This window comes from Piliocolobus tephrosceles, chromosome 3 (genome assembly GCF_002776525.5).
Source record: "Piliocolobus tephrosceles isolate RC106 chromosome 3, ASM277652v3, whole genome shotgun sequence".
Classification (NCBI taxonomy): Eukaryota; Metazoa; Chordata; class Mammalia; order Primates; family Cercopithecidae; genus Piliocolobus; species Piliocolobus tephrosceles.
In genome coordinates this window covers 90503740-90515925 of record NC_045436.1, presented here as the reverse complement: position 1 = coordinate 90515925, position 12186 = coordinate 90503740, and positions in this window count along the sequence as shown.

Genomic DNA, 12186 nt, shown 5'->3' with positions numbered 1-12186 from the left:
GCTAGAAGAGGGGATTTGCGGATGGGGGCTGGAAGCGCTAACGAGACCTGCCGGGAGGATTTGGTTCCCCTGCAGGTTGGTGAGTGATTTGGGAGCTCTGGGTAGAGGAGGTGTACCTCGGCCTAGTTTGGTTTCGGAACTAGAACAACGCGAGGAAATCAATCAATCTGCAGGAAACAAAAAATGGAAGTCGAGGTTTAGGAAGAGTTGTCACTTCCCCGACTTGAGTGGTGCAGGCTGGGGGCGGAGACTTGAGACCTAAGAGAGGCCATTTCTCTCACCTCAGCCCCTTTCCCTTGGACTTCTAAAAGGAATAATTTTACTCTCTCCTCTGTTCTTCCCCCAACTCTCAATCCCGCTAGCCAGCAGGCCGCCTGCCCCTTTCCGCACCTCCTTTTCCCATCCTGCGAGAGAAACCTAGCTCCCAGAGCCGGTGCAGTCAGTCCCCTCGCCCCTCCCGCCCCTGCGCGGGTCCCCCTCCAGCCGTCGCTGCATCCACCACCTCGGTTCCACTCAATCGATTTTTGCTGCATGTCAACACTTATTACCGGTGAGTGTGAGGGTATTTTTTCTCCTTCTCTAGGTCTCTTAATGATTTCTGAGCTAGTTGTGTATTAAAGTGCTTAAAGAAACCTTTAACATAATCTATAGCGTGAGCATCAACCTCCCCCGCTTGAGTTCAAAAATGGCGAGCTCGAGGTTGGGCCCGGAGGCTTCCAGGCCTCACTGGCCTCAGCCCACAGCCGCCCCGCTCTTTGAGCGCTCAAAATTTCGCCAGGCCTAGGGCAGGAACCCCGCGCAGGCGATCCGCCGTCTGGGGGCTTTCTTCCCTCCACCCCCTTCCATCCCTCACCTGTTACTCTCAGGCACCTTTTTTTCTCTCGGTGTCTTTGGCCTATCCTCGGGTTTTGTTTTATTAAAAAAAAAAAAAAAGTAAGCCTCTTAAAAAATTTCCAAGGCCCCAAATTCTTCATTCCGCTAATACCGATTTCAGATTGGTGGAGACCTGGGAAAAGGTGTATACAGCTCATGATTGTCTCAACTTCCTCCCAATTCCTAAATCTGAGTTTTAGTGTTTACGACTTGGTTAGAAATTTAATTTTTAAAAATATGTCGGAGAGCCTGGGCCGAATAAGCAGTTTGATTAGAAGGCAAAATCCTCTTCGCCTCCTTGCCTGCTTTTTCTCTCATCCCCACCCCCCTTCTATTAGGCGCTGAAGCCTGGGGGGGCGTGTAGGGGTGGGGGTTAGGAGTGTAACAAAAAAATTAATGGGAAAATATGAACAATGTCTTCAAAGTCCTAATATTCCTCGAAAGCCTTATAAATTAACCCTGTGAAGAGTGAGCCCTTTTAAGGCGAGTCTATAAAAATCCAGCGTGATTCCGAAGGAGGACGACCCTTCCCCCAATCCCTGTCGCAAATGTGACCAAACAAAGGTCTGTCCTGCAATCCACATCCTAATCCACGGGCGCCCCCGCCGTCGTCGCCGGGACTCCCCAGCCTGCGGCCGCCCATAATCGACGGAGCTACCCTGGGAGTCCTTGGCTCTGTGATTTAACTTTTTTAGAGAGGAGGAAAAAAGGAGGGGGTGTAATTAGATCAGAGGCCTTTATGAATATAGACTCCCTATTGATTGATTTATAAACCCCCTGATGAACTGCAGTTAATCTAAGCGCACCGGGAAGCAAGAAACGTGGCTGATTGAAGAAGTCTGGAAGTAAAGGAGAGGAATTTCTGGTAGCAGATTTTCAGAAGGAATTTTTTTTAAAATAGCTTTTCTTCCCCAGTTTCCCAAACAATTGCATTAACTGAACTTGAGGGAATGGTAATTCGAGTTTTTTTAAAGAGGGTTAAGTAGAAACACCATTGTAAACATGTAACTGATTTATCTTTTCAGGTTCTAGCAGATGAGCCCAGGGAAATTTTACTCTAATCTTAAAAATTTATCACCCTTGGCCCCTCCCACCCTTCCCTGCCTCCTCCCCAAAGGGAGGGCTTCCCTTTGTTGACGTCTATCCGAAAAGATAGAAAACAGAATTTGCTGTGTTTGGGATGCATAACTTCATTCACTTCTGTGCTGAGTATTTTATGCATTTCTAAAAAGTAAATGTTGATTTTAGATTTTGTTTGAAGATTAGAGAAATCCTGCAAGAAATGAAATACCCCATTGAAGATATATTTAACTCTACTTAATTACCTTTAAAACTCATTTCTACTCCTTTAGTAACAATACATTGCTAACAGTTCAGTAGTAGCTGTGGAAAACAGGAGCTATTTGAAGCTTAAGTTACTCTGCAGAAGAATGGCTATAAGAGCCATCCAAATTCCTTACAATTAAAAACATTTAAAAACACGTAATGACTACATGGTCAAAGTGTTTACTTTTGGGTGGTAGTGGGGGTGCTTTTTAAATTTCCTTCCTTCAGAAGGACTAAGAGAAGTGCAGACACGCTGGCCTCTCCCTGGGCAGGGTGGGTGTGGGCACCCTGGGACTTTGACGAATCTTTCCAGACCTAGTTCTTCTAGTCTTCAGGCAAAAAATGTTTAAGGTGTTTGCCCTCCCTCGTGCTCTCTCTTTTTCTCCTCCATTCTCTCCCTCTCCTATTTTCTTTGTTCACAGCCAAGGTTTTGTCTTGTTTTGTTTTGTTTTTCCTCCATTCATGCAACTGAGGAAATGGCCCGCTGATGCTGGGACCTGATGTACCCACACTAAGGCCTGGGGATGGATTCCTCACAGCCAGACTCCCTCTGCCAATGCTTTCTCTCTCCAGAAACAGCAAATCTTCTCTGCCTCCGCTGACAGTTTGCAGCAGTGCGGGACAACCTCGCACACAGTCCTGGGCAGGAACTTTTATCCTCGTCGATCTGGAAAGATGAGACCTAGAACCATCCCTGCTGTCCCCCAGAAAGCGGTGGGCGGCTTATTGAATGTGACCTGGGACTCAGACCAGTGGCAGCCCAATTCTTGGGCAAGTTTCCCCGCTCTGCGTGTGTCAACAGCCCTCAAAACTGCTTCTGCTTCTCTGGGCACGTATCACAGGGAGTGTGTGTGGGGAGCGGCTTGCTGCACCCAATAGAACTTCATGGCATCTTTCTATGTCCTCCTGGATCGACTGCAGGGCCTTCTCGGCGTTGCTTCAGAGGGTGCCCACATTTTGTTGCCCACTAGTCTCCCGGACAGCTTCACCCCGCTGTGTGCGGGCTCAGGGGATGGATGGGGGTGGGGGATTGAAGGGAGAGAGAGGACAGAGGTGGAGACCCTGCAAGCCATTCCCAGCGCTAAGAAATGGGCTTTGCCTCTCAGAACCTGAGGTTGCAGACTATGGATCACTTTGTTAGAAAATAAAATAATATCAAGCAAAGTAGAGTAAAATAGAACCCTTCTTCTGTGGGTGCTGGGCCTCGGGCGATGTTCATTCACAAGACACTCCTGACTTCAGCTTCTCCAGCTACCTCTTGAAATCCGTGACATCGAGGGAGACGTTCTTATCTGATGAGGCGGTGTCTTGTTTATCTGTTTCTCTGAACACGAGAGAAAAAAAAGAAGAAGAAGAATCTCTTGCGAATGCTAGGTTTCAGCTCTGAGCTACAGCTTACCGGTGCGAAGCTCCCCATCCCGGATCCTCCTTCCTCTGGGTGGCCGGGCCATCTTGTCATCCGCCATGCGCCAGGGTATGGATATTTGGACAGGTGACCAGGACCTTTTGGACTCATGAATTCCATGGGGACCACGCAATCCATCCCTTAGAACCACGCGAGGTACAGCCGCCCCACCTGAACGTGCCCCCAGGGGCGGCTTTTCCTAGCACCTCACTGGCCGTCTAAACAGGGTTTCAGTTACAACCTGGTCCTACCGCTTTCCATTTACTAAAACAGCTGCTTTATCTTAACGTTCATTTTTTGGCCAATGACATGGGGAAAGGGCAGTGGTGGTAAGAGTAACTGCCTGTCTCCCTTTACCCTGACGGTATTTTCAGAGACACTAGGAGAAGCGGGAACCCGAGGGCCACCTACACACCTCCGGGGTCGCCCTCTTGGCCCGGCACTCGAAGTTTGTGCGTCCCTCCGGCCAACAAAACCGGAATCTAATCTGCAGCTGCCTCCGCACCCCTACTTCCCGCCGCATCCCTAGCCCGAAGCCTCAGGCAGGGCATAGCAGCCCACACGCTCGAACTGCACCGACCGCCCGCGGGGTCCAGCTGGGGCTAAGCGGGGGCCCTGGCGCCTGCGCTCGGGACGACCCCGCACGCGCCGAAGCTCCCAGCCTGGCTGGCCGCCTCGTGGGCGGTCTGGACTCAACCCTGGCCCTGCCTTGCCGCTGCTCCTCCAAAGATCGCGCGCCAGGCTGGCCCACAGATGTGACAGCTTCTTTGCTCTCTTCTAGTCCACCCAGGGAGTCCAGGGTGGGAGAAGCCCCCTGCCACATCCCTTCTCACCCTTTCTCGGGCCTTGAGCAGCCATATACCTTGAACGGGTCATGCCTGCCTGCCTCCTTGGAGCTGCCTCTCGAAGCCCGGGGGTTGAACATTAACCAGCTGCGGCTATAGACTGGGGTAAAACGTTACGTATAAAAATGAATCATCTATCCGGTCCTGGGAGAGAGGACCTATAGAGAGCTCTGCACCTCGAGCAGCCCCAGCCGTGTCCCTGGCCCAAAGTACCTACTCTTCTGGAGGCCACTTATCAAGGACCAATCCGCCGCAGGAAGCGGAGGACAAATGAGGGGCTGGAGGAGGAGGGTGGCTGAGTCAACCGTTCTCCTTGAGGAGTTTGAGGTTCAGGGCTTCTAACACAAGAGCATTTCCTTTTCTTTCACACTTGACAAAGTGTGAACAGCTTTTCATCTCTTATAAAGGTTCGTGGGGGAAAGCTGGAGTCTAGGAGGAGCGTCTGTCCACAGGGCCGAGAACTGTCGTGCTGCTGCCATCCCTGGCGCCCGGGGTGGGATCCCGGGAGGCAGGGCTCAGTGGGTGGGGAGTGGCAGCAAGAGCCCTAGGACCTGAGACCTCGCAGAAGTCCTGGCTTGAGGTCGCGCTGAAATCCTAGGCTCCCATCGGATCCCACCCACAACTGATCTGGATCCTGCCTCCTTCCGACTCTGACCTATTTGTTTTTTCTTTAAACGTAAGTAATGGAAAGTAAAATGATACGTCTGCACTGACTTATGTGCTAGGCTCACGTGCCCAGTCAATATATACAGAATTTACCAAAAGATAACAGAGCTGAAGGAAGAATTCAAGACAGTGCACATCCTAAGTTCCTGTGCCCTCACCTGGAAACATTACTGACTCAGGCACTCAGCAAATTCCTGAATAGGAAGATGATTCTGTTTCTGTATCTCTGTCTCTCTCCCTCTGCCTAACCTCTGTTCCCTCCACAACCCCCCCGCCCCCACCAACATTGAAGAAAAATCTGAGATAAGGTGGGTGCAAGCAAAAGGGAGATGTGATGTTATTAGGTCTTTCAGGAATTGCCAATCAACCTACAGAGCAATTCCTGTACCTCTTAAGAAGATTTTTTTTTCTTATACAAATAGTTTTATTTAAATGCATGCCTGACTCATTATAACCTCTTAGTAAATATATATATAATATATATATATATAATATATATATTCGGACAGATGGCACGCTCAGCCTCAACCTGGACCCTACCTCTGACTTGTTTATTGAAACAGAAGTTTTGCTGAGAGCATTCACTCAAATCTCTGTGCTTAGGGGTGTGAGAAAGTGGCTGTGGTCGTGTGCATGTCTGCTGAGAACTCTGCATCGTTGCATTACTCTCAAGGTCACATCCTAGCTTCTTCAAAGGCCACTGCTCCTGCTTCAGTGTGTTCACAGCCTGTGTAGTGATCCTGAGAATTTCTGGCAGGGGTTGGAGGGTGGCAGCAGAGACATGCAGTAAACAAGGCTTTCCAGAGTCTCAGCAGGCATCAACAACGTGACAAGTGCTATGTATGTGTACTAATTGGACATCACCAATCAGTTCGTTCTCAGTGAAAATGGCTTTCTGTTTAAGATGTGGTTACAGAGTGTTCACTTCTTGTAGTGTCACTGCTCTAACTTCAGTGCACACAATGCTCTATGTCATTCCTATAGAGTAATACAGCTCAACTTCGTCAGCACCCAACTTGATGTTATTCCACTCTCCCAAGAAAAATAGAATTGACTCAAATGTTCCACTAAGTTAGCTCTAGAGAGACAATGAATGCATTGAAGCAAATAAATATAAAGAACTATGAATCACAGACTCAGTTGCTTTTCAGTGACTTAGAGACAAGAGAAACGTAGGTGGAGAAAGGGCAATTTACTTTTGGGGGTTTGAGTAGTTGGGGAAAGGAGTATTCTAAAGAGTATTGCAGTGTTCACTCAAACCCTCTTCTCCCCCACCAAATTACCATGTTATCTGACACCCTCGATCTATTTGTGTCCTGGGTAACAGACAGTTTGACCAAGAGGTCACAGACTAGAGGGCTTGGGTGACTGGAAACAAGTTTGACAAGAAAGGAATCTGGGTGGGGTGCCACCATGGAGGTGGAGAGAGGATGAGACCACAGTGGCTGGAGCAGCCTGGCAACACAAAGTCTCTGCTGGACCCTGCATTTACACAAAATGCCTTGTCAGAGAATGGGGGATTAGGAATAGCTATCAACACAGCTTCAGGGATGAGAGAAATTTAAGTCTCTCTCTCCATTCCTTTTCTTTACCTTCCCTTTATTTTCTACCTTCTTCATTTCCTTCTTTATTATTGCCCTTCTTCTACAACAGGCGACTCTCCCCAGAATTTTGGCTGCTCCTGGATTATGCTCTGCTTATCTTCTCTTTTGAATTAACGCTTCAGATTGTTTGTAGTGTTCACTTTTCCAGATATGATACATTATTTTATTCAATCAAGAGTCTACCTGTAAACCATTTGTACTTATGAATATAGAGTGCTTCTATGAACAATAAAAGTTTCAGTAGAATAAGTAAAGCACGCAATATTGTATAGCTTGTCTTTTCAGCGCACAAAAAGAACTGTGCACACTCTTTAATAAAGCCCCACTGCATGCTGGAGAGGCTGGGAGAGTGAGTGAGCAGGCTTCTTTCACCCAGGCAATATGACCGTTGGCATTATGGCCACCAAAGTGAGAAATCTCCAGTTTGCCATTCTCACCTTGAAAGCTCCTCCTTCCCTGAAACTACCATCTGTGGACTCACACACATTGTCAAATTCATGTGTTCCAAGAAAACACTGAAAAGTTTGTAAAGTTTATGTACTAAACTTTACACAACTTTTCACACAAATGCATCTGTTTTTCTTGTGCTAATACTCTTTTTATTGGCTCAGCAGTATTTTATTGTGATGTATCTTCCTTGTACAATTGAAAAAACACCTTCATTGTCATCCTGCTACTCATTAGATTAGAACTTGGTTGAAACATATCTTTAACTTCACAGAAGGGCTGCCACATTTCACCCTTCTTTGGCTCCTTCTTTTCCTTTCTAACTTCTTCCAAAATTTCACTTAGAGGTTAATTCTAAATCTCATGACTCTCTCCCTTTTTACTTTTTCATTTTATTTCTGGGCGATTATTGTTCCCATACTCCCAAACTAACTTTCATCCATATTACTCCTTTGGCAATTATCATATGGGGTGTTTTATTATGAGTTAAGATTTTGTGGGTCATTTTTTTTTTTTTGGCTTCTTGTGGTGGCCTGGCACAATACCTTGTAACAGAGTAGATGTTCAATAAATGCCTATTGATCAAATGTTACAATTAAAATCTTTGTTCACAAAAACAAGAGTTCAAAGACATTAAAATCTATTGAATTGGCATAAATTAAATCTCAGATTAATTCTAATTAATTTCTAATCCTTTTCCCAACAAACTAGAAGTGTAAAAGAATTCTATAGCAGAAATTCCATCATAATGTTTTTCAACACGGCTAGCATCTTCCCTACATCAGAGCAGTTTCAGGATGGTGAATCATGATCAGGGTTCATAAGATACTGAACAAATTTTAGTATTTCCTAATACATTATTAAAATAAAGAAGTTTTGAAAAATCTAGTTCCGGGAATATGTGTGGTAAGGGAAGTATAAAAGGTGGGAGACACATAGATAACAGAAGTTTCCAGCTCGCAATTGTCTAGAGTCATTTTACTGGTTAAGGGATTATGAGGTCCAAATCCCTTTATGCTTTTTTAAATTTCACTGCTCACAACTTGTAGTAAAATATAGTGTATCAAAATATATTATGGACAAAGTTTTTTTTTATTCTTAGAGATACAAAAACCTAAGAAATTAAAAATATTGATCCAAAAACAACAAAAAATATTTAACCCAGGCCGGGCATGGTGACTCATGCCTGTAATCCCAGCACTTTGGGAGGCTGAGGCAGGTGGATCACATGAGGTCAGGGGTTTGAGACCAGCCTGGCCAACATGGCAAAACCCCTTCTCTATTAAAAATACAGAAAATTAACCGGGAGTGGTGGGGGGACATCTGTAATCCCAGCTACTTGGGAGGCTAAGGCAGGAGAATTGCTTGAACCCGGGAGATGGAGGTTGCAGTGAGCTGAGATCTCACCATTGCACTCCAGCCTGGGCAACAGAGAAAGACTCTGTCTAAAAACAAAAGAAAGAAAGAAAAAGAAAGACTTAACCCAATCAGACTTCGATTAGGGTCACAGACCAAACAAGTTATAGTTATTTTTATTTCTACTCATTTTTGTCCAGTAGGCCTCACACAGTTTTGATGAACTTATGGGTGGTAGAATATTCCTTAGAACACTAACCATATCCACTTCTACTTTCCAGCTGTTACCTAAACAACAAACTAGACACACTTCACTGCAAACAGTGGGAAGAATGATATTACCTTTGGTGAAACATCCATGGAGCATTTGGTAACTCTTAATATATACCAAAAAAAAAAAAAAATTCACCTCATTGTACTAAATAAGTAAATAATACATATATAAACAAACAAATAAATAAAATGATAGGGACTGGAATGGAAAAGAAATTTTAATGAATTTTAATGCAGTGGGTTTTGCAATGCCTGCAGAACTTTCAAGACCCCAGTGTCTAGTGGAAAACCACTAGTTCGGGTCGGCATTGCAGGGAGAGGTAGATGGCTGGAGATTCCAGAAACCTAGGGGGAAGATGACTGGAAACTCACAAAAAGGTAACAGATTTGACACATTTTCTTTGGTTGTCTCAGTTACTATAATTTAAAAAATTATCTATACTCTCATAAAGCAATGGATCAATATTATTTTCACAGTACTCTTAACACGTTTTACCTTTATTTTATTCATAACCATTTCTAAGTATAACAATATACAGTGATGCAGAAGATAGTTTGGTGAGTACTTTCTATGAGCCAGGAATTGTGCCAGTGCCTTTTATATATTAATATTATCTCAATCAGTTCTCACAAGAATACTATAAAGTAGATAATATTATTTCCTTATTTGACAGATAAGAAAACTGATTCTCAGAAGTAACTTGCCCTAGGCTGCCTGGGTAATGAATGTCAGAGTCAGAACTAGAATAGGACTCAAGTTAGGCACAGTATGACAGGACCAAAGAATTGCTAGTCTTCTGTATCACTTTCTGCTGATGTGCTTAGAAAATATGACTCATAAATTAAAAGTGCTATGAAAATAATATTTCCTAGTTATCTTATGAGATGAGTAGTAAAAGAAAAAGATAGAGATTATAGTAACCGAGCCAATCAAAGGTAAAGATGTTTTACTCTTTCACATGTGTTTCAGTGCACATTTCCCACACTAAAGCAATGGACAACTTGTCAAGGCAGTTTGATGTGACATTTTAGACATGATAGGAAAAGCAGCCAATTTGCTGATATTAAGAAAAGGATATATATATACACACACACACACACACACACACATACATACACATACCTTCTTTATATATATACATATAATTACAAAAATATACACATATACATATGTATGGTCATGTATATATACATATATATACACACATATCAGTTGGCATAAGATCAAGTGATTTTTTTCCTTGGCCTTGTACATTATGACCTGTTCACTCCTTTTTTGCTTCTCTTCACCCCATTGACCCTTTTTAAGGCTAACTCCAGATCTCAGCTTAGACGTCCCTACTTTGGGAAAGGCCTCCCTGACACTCTGGCGTTAGGTTAGGTCAACATGCCCCTCCTGTGTGTTTCCATAACCATATCAAAGCACCTAACACACTTTTATGAACTTCACACGTTTGAAGATTAGAGATCAGTAATTTCGTAGCATCTCACAGCTTGCCCTTTGAGCTATTTTTGCATGATTAGACTCAGATTATATATTTTTATGATATTCAGGATATCATACTGCTGCCATGTTCTTCCTGCATCATATCAGGAGGCACACATAGTGATTTTTCAATACTTCATTATGTTAATTCATTACTTAAGGTGGTGTCTGCTTCATCACTTTAACATTTAAAAGTTATTTGATAGCTTCTCTATTAACATTATGCTTTTTCCATTGTAATTAGTATTTCATGAGCAGCTTTATGGTGAGAAATTCAAACCTCCTACCAACAGCCATGTGAATGAGCTTGGAAGCAGATTCTCCAGCTCTTCAAATAATGGCAGCCCCAGAAAACAACGTATATGCAACCTCCTGAGAGTCCCTGAGCTAGAACTACCCAGCTAAACTGCTGTGAGATTCTTCAACCTCAAAACTGGGATGAGATAACAAATATTTATCATTTTAAGATGCTACGTTTTGGGGTAATTTTTTGCTTTGTAATAAATACACCACCTACATTCTATATTCCCAAATTTTTCATCACTTTTCATCTATTATGGTCTCTCTCCTCCACTGCACTTGGGGTTTTATTTTTCTTTTCCGCTGCCACTTTAACAGCACTCTGGGCAAGACAGAGAGAAACAAACGTAATCAATTCACCAAATTTTACTTGAAGTCCAAGGAAGTAAATATTAAGTGCAGATTTGGAGGAGGGAAGGGATAGGACTTAGTGATGCTGTGTAAGAAAAGCATTTGTGCCAGAAGAAAGATGAGATAAGCACTAGAAGGCAAAGAAAAACATTTTATGTAAAATAGAAAGCAATTGAAAACGATACCTTTATTTCACATTTAGTAAATATAATTCTGGTTTTTAAAAATATAATCTTATAAATACTTATTTTATCTCCCCAGCACGTCCCCCTTTCTGGAAACAGAACTGTCCTTTTGCGGGGGATCCTGTTCTTCTCTTTACTTGTGCTACATTGTTCTAACGGATGCTGCCAATTCTAGAACTGATCTCTGTATTCACAAGAGTAGGTGCATGAGCTTGGCTGCCTTTTGTGTCCTTCCACAGGAATCTTCAAATGATAATTTTGAAAAGAGAAGCAGTGCTTTTCAAGATGAAGAGATGAGTTGTCAAAAGTCCAGGTTCTCCAGGGCAGAAGATTTTAGTCCCAAAAGAACAGACTCAGAGAGAAGCGTAGATCAGAGTTGGAGAGAGAGAGTCCTGCTCTCTCTCCTGTCCTTTACTATGATTCTGGAGGTCCAGTTAAATGTCCTTCCTGAGATTTTGCTACTCTGGTCAGCATATTTCCTGTTTTGCCTAAGGTGGTTCAAATTGGGTTTCTGTCACTTGGAAAAGGTTTCCTGATTCAATAGACTGCTGTTCCCTCCCTCCCCCATAAATAGTCTCTCCCCTAGAGAGCAAAAAAAGTGCCTCTGAAGCCAGGATTTGAGATAGTCTTTTGGGATCCTCAGATGCTCATGTGTAAGCAGAAAAATTTCATCTTCTAGTGGTCCTCTACTAACACTGCCTGGGAATTATTGAGGGGGTGAGGAAGGAGAGTTGTGTACACACACCCACACCTGTTAAGCTTTTTTGCCAACACAATAATATTTATTGAAGGTCTATTATGTTTCAGGCACTTTCATAAACAGCTGCTCTACATTAGTCCAAGACACTAGATTTTCACACTGTTCCTAATTATAGACGAGGTGATATCTTTAAAATAAAATATGTTAAATATTAGTCTTTACAAAATGTAAACGTTATGAGTAAAGATTAGGTGCACCTTTCCACACCTTCTCCAGGTTTAACCTACCACTATTTGGATGTCTCTTTTGCTTTTATAAGTTTATCCCCCAAAAATGAAATAGAGTTTCAAATGTAAATGCCATTTTAGC